Here is a 5,311-nt window from a genome sequence, read left to right as displayed (position 1 = left end):
TCGAGTTATTTCAAAAAAGTAACCAGAGTTATCAGAACCCAAGATACAGTAGTGGTTCAAAGTATGTATAAAAGAACAATAATTATTTATTCACACCTCAAAATGAGGTGGAATGAGGTGGAGGAAGAGAGAGATAGGAAGAAAAGAAAAAGTAAGAGTGAGAAAGTATAAGATGTGATAGATGATAAGAGGAGAGAGATAGAAATAAAAATAGGTGGAAATGAAGTGTATAAAAAAAGAGGTGTGTATATATCATTACCCATAAAAGAAAGCTTACCCATTCGGGGAAGGCATCCGAAAAAACTCATCTCCTTCTCTCTCATAATCTGTGTAATATCTCTTTCGCATTGTAATCCATGTTTTGATGTTCTCAATAAAAGCTCTATTATTGTAAGTATTTTATTCTTGTCATTCTATTTTTCTGCCTACCTATTTTGGTTATATATATATATATATATATATATATATATATATATATATATATATAAGAGAATGCTATGATTTTTTTTTTCGAGAACAATAAGAGAATGCTATGATACACACCCACCACTTTTTAAGAAGGAGTAGTATAGCAATTAACACCTTTTATTTTGGGCAAAAACACCCCCACCTTTACTGTTTTTAAAACACTAAAAGTTTGGACATGCTAACGTTCTCCCACAATAAAATAGAGCAATCCTCAACAAAGGAACATCCCCAAAATGAGACAGTATACAGGACCAAACGCAAAAATGCAGATCAACATCTCCCAAACTCCAAAAAGGTCCTCAAACCGAGGCATCATCAAATAGCTTATCTTGCCCCACAAAACTGTAGCACAACTACGCAGTATCTTGATCCTCTGATAAGTATTGATACTCAACTTCCGAAACAACTCAAAATTGAACACAAATATTTTCCAGGTTGTCTTCAAACTCATTATCAAACCTAGAAAAAACCCCAAAATCTCACTTCCTACAACACCTTTTCAAACTCATCATCAATATCACTTTCCACTCTCTCTTATTCCCATAAAAATCAAGAAAAGTTCAAGAATCCATATTTAAAAACTCACCCACAACTTACTGGACACGCATCAAAGAGGAGACACCTTACCCACAATTCACGCGGAGGTTCCTAGCCAAGAACGAGACCAAAGAGGAGGCACTTCGCTGAAAGAATCTCTACTTCATCAGCGTTGTCTCCGCCGTCGTCAAGAACCCCTTCTTCAATCCATATATGTTCGTCCTTCCTTTGTCAGATCCAGATCTGATCGCAACAAGGGATATACTGTAACAAGGTCCTTCCTTCCCATGTCTGTTCGTTCTTATTCTTGTAATTATGCAACTGACTTTGAATTAATTGATTACCAGGGCTGAAGTTCTGTGCTTGTGTGTTAGAGCATCCAAAAAAAAACTACTTGTAACATGGATTCGCAATATGGTTATGTGCAATTGGCTCAAAGGAATTTCATTGAAAGTTGTACTTGACTTGAGGAATCAACACTTAAAGAATTAGGCTAGATTAACCATATAATGATCCATGAAATTCCATATACTCTCTTTTATCTAAAGCATATAACTTGTTTTGGTGAAGCTAAACCCAAGTGTTTGCTCTTAACATAATTTATTCTTTGATTATGAAAACTAAGCTCTCTACCAATCAAATTTATAAATTTTCTTTACTTCTTTGTGTTCTAAACAACTCTTGCTTATGTGAATTGGTGTTTCCCCAATCCATGTGGTTCGACAATCTTTTATATTACTTCGAGTGTAATGTATACTTACGGATAACGTATCACCCGCTCCATAGTTAAATACAAATGTGTTGCTCAAACAGATCTCATTGTAACTGTTATATTCATCCAAATTAATCTCAGAAGTTTTTTCATTAAGAATCTTTGACATGTTATATTCTGCACCATTGGAGTCATGTGTCGGGACTAAAAGAGAAATTTTCTACTATCATAGAAATTATTTTAATAAGCAATTGAAACAATAACACATGGGAACATGAAAATCCAATCAATACGTTAACTATAGTTGACCCAGGAGCAACAAGAGGACTTCCAAAGAAGTAAGCAACAATGTTCTAATCTAGGCCGAATGAGCCAATACTGAGCCCTTTTCTTCCTGGTCAAATTTGATGTGGAATGGTAGCATCCTTCTAAATAAGGCAAAGCAAAGAAAAAGATTGATATTGCCAGGAAGAAATAGTCGGGGAGGATGTGGTATGAAAAGCTTCCAAGCAAATACTAAGAAGACTATTTGCAGCCTTGTTTTTCCTCCATTGGGGCTCTTCTCTTTTTCATGATCATAAATTGAAACGTGCTTATAAATAACAACCACCAAATTGTGAACCCGGATTCCCTACAGTTAGGGAATCTTGCATTCGGTGCTGTCAGAGGTCCTGAACCAACCTTGATCAAATCCTTAGATTTAAAATATTATTACACTCTTAAACTAATATTTTTAAATTAGAGTTGTATGATTTTGATCGAGCAAATATAGTTCTATGACTTCACTGAATTCAGGATTCACTTACTTTATCAAATTATTTACCTGGGACGACATAAGTAACAAGAAAACAGCCTGAGGATGGATGATCATGTGAAAGAAATAGTTGCCCAAGGCTTTCTTCCATAGGAGCTTCCATCCTCGGGCGGCTCTTGTAAGTTATATCATCTCAGGTAAACTATTTGATAAAGTAAATGAATCTTGAATTCAGTGAAGTCATAGAAGTACATCTGCCCGATCAAAATCCTACAACTCTAATTTAAAAATATTATTTTAAGAGTGTAATAATATTTTAAATCTAAGGATTTGATCAAGGTTGGTTCTGGACCTCTAACTGCACCGAATGCAAGATTCCCTAACTGTAGGGAATTCGGGTCCACAATTTGGTGCTTATTATTTATAAGCATGTTTCAATTTATGATCACTAACCTTTAAGATTAATTAACATGCATTTTTAAAATATGACTAGCTTGCTAAATTGTATCATTGAATTTTTTAGATGCTTAGTTATGGATTGGGTGAGAGTTTCAGATAGTGCCTAGTTTACTCTCCCAAGACATGTGGTGGCTTTCAATGAATTACTTCAAACCTTACCAGCTGCAAGGGAGTCAATACAACTATCCCAATAACAGCTATGTGCTTGGAAGAATGCCTACAACAGGGCGCAGCCAATGCAGCTCAAAATTAAATACATGTTTTTAACACTGTCTTCATGATGTAAATGTGCAACTCCATCTTCAGATTCCTCATCAGCACCATCACCTTTTGATCAAATATTCCAAAGCTTTCAAGCCATTCTTTTACCTTACGGAGACAGTTATAAATAAGAACGAGGCTAAATCATATAAAGCAATGTATCCATATAAAAACACTAATGAGTGAGACCTTAAAAATTTAAAGGTTAGGAGGATACATATAAAAAAAAAAAATTTATACTAGAAGACTCTATATAAGTATGCAAAAGCCTATATACAGCAAACACATACCATAATAAGAAAGAAATTGATCAATTACCATATAAAGTGACATGCTTAGCAAGCAGATCTGAGAGAAAATTATTAATGAGCTTCCTGCGCTGTATCTAGGGCCTTTAAATCTAAAATAAAAAGACCCAATTATCTACTCCATAGGTTAGGACATGGCCCATTAACTATATATTTTAACCAAAATAACAATACGAACACATATTTCACTATCAAAAGATGATATCACCTGCATACATTCTAAGGGCTGACAAAAAAGTTTTAAAAAATAAAGAAAGAGAAAATGCACCACAAGTTATAAAATGAAGGATTAGATGACACTTGATACTCTACAACAATTAGTTAGTGCACTCCCTTACTTTCATGTAACATTATGATTAGCTTATTAGTTATTAGCTGTCGGTATCGTACTATACAAGCATTTATGACTAAACAACAACAAAAGCTCTATCGTACTAAGTGAGGTCAGCTATATGAACCAAACTATGCCATTGTGATATGTTCAAAAACCAAATTATAAGTGATATTATTGATAATGAGATCATCTTTAAAAATATCATTATGAGTTCTTTCAGAATTCTAATTTAAAAGGGGAAACGCACCTTTCAGTCAATTTAACATGCCCCGATTTCGCCAAAGCACGCTCCACTTCTTCACTTACCTGTATATTGTAGAATAAGATAATAGATTAAAAGAAATACCTTAGTAATGGTAGATCTTGAATGATAGGTTGTTTTATAGATTCAGCTCTTATTTCTATATGAAAGCAATTAACATAATACTGCACTATCATAACATTAATAAGGTACTAGTTTTTCTTTCAAAAAAAAATAAGGTACTAGTTTTATGATCTCACTTCTCTTGTGAAGTGTTCAAGCATAGGGTCTACTGTTGTACAGAAATGTGATTAATCATTGCAGGTAAAACAACCTGCTAAAAATATAACTCACAATTTGTGTTAGTGCTCCCACACCTATGATTAAATTCCAGGTGTGAAATTGCAAATCAATTTCTTAAATAGAAATATAATCCTAACATTCCAGATTGTCATGACACAAAATAATGTGAAATTCATATTACCTGAAGAATGGCAAAGCCCCTTGATAATCTTGTTGTCCAATCATTCGTCATCTTGTTTTTGAATTTTTCTTTATGAGTATTCTGCAAAATATGGAACAGATGTGTATGTAATCCGAAGAGATGTCAACCATGCAATTGTTACTCTTAAAACTAAAAAACTGGTGAAGTGGGATGTGAGGCTAGGTGAGTTTTAAATGGCAAAATATTATGTGAGTCAGGATTATTTTGTAAGGTTGAAGGTGGGTGCTGTTGCTGATGCCTTTTTTTTAGGAGATTTGCCCGGTCTTCTCCCCCTTAAGAAGGGGAACGCAGAATTGGTCTATCTTTCTTTTCTTTTTTTTGAACTTAAATTGGTCTATCTTTCTTGAGCCTTTAGCTGATAGTTTTTTTTTGTGATAACTGGGCCATGTTCTCTTTTTTTGTGCGCGGCTTCCTTTGACCCTTCCTTTTTTTAGTCGATAAGGACCACAATATCTAAACTTCAACTCAAAAGATTAGTTAAGCATGAATAAAATAAATTTTAATAAAACCTTCAATTCAGTGGAAGAAAAAAAATTAAGAACAACTAATTTTTCATTTTTATATTAATTTTTTGTTTAATTGTACTTTTAGTCCCCGAAATCGCTAGTTTTTTGATGGAAAATGGTATAAGGACCAACGCCACTAACGGCGTAAACGTGGGGAATTCAGCTTGCTAAATAAATAGTTTAAGGACTCGTTCTAGACAATTGAAATTCGTGGGAGAACAAATGT

The 5,311-nt window shown here is 33.9% G+C and overlaps 2 long non-coding RNA genes across 2 annotated transcripts; one reads left to right on the top strand and one right to left on the bottom strand.

The window, feature by feature from the left end:
- Positions 1 to 286: 286 nt before the first annotated feature.
- Positions 287 to 1,663, top strand: LOC130729613 (uncharacterized). Its single transcript, XR_009016058.1, has 2 exons — positions 287 to 390; positions 672 to 1,663. It is a non-coding gene; the product is annotated as an uncharacterized LOC130729613 (long non-coding RNA).
- A 323-nt stretch (positions 1,664 to 1,986) lies between these two features.
- On the bottom strand, positions 1,987 to 5,015 carry LOC130729614 (uncharacterized). The gene is made up of 3 exons (XR_009016059.1): positions 4,559 to 5,015; positions 4,081 to 4,139; positions 1,987 to 3,299 (listed from the first exon to the last, which is right to left on the bottom strand). It is a non-coding gene; the product is annotated as an uncharacterized LOC130729614 (long non-coding RNA).
- Between the last annotated feature and the right edge of the window lie 296 nt (positions 5,016 to 5,311).

Source organism: Lotus japonicus, chromosome 1 (assembly GCF_012489685.1).
Source record: "Lotus japonicus ecotype B-129 chromosome 1, LjGifu_v1.2".
Lineage (NCBI taxonomy): Eukaryota > Viridiplantae > Streptophyta > Magnoliopsida > Fabales > Fabaceae > Lotus > Lotus japonicus.
Note: the sequence above shows the minus strand (reverse complement) of the source record. Positions and strands in the feature narration are given on the sequence as shown.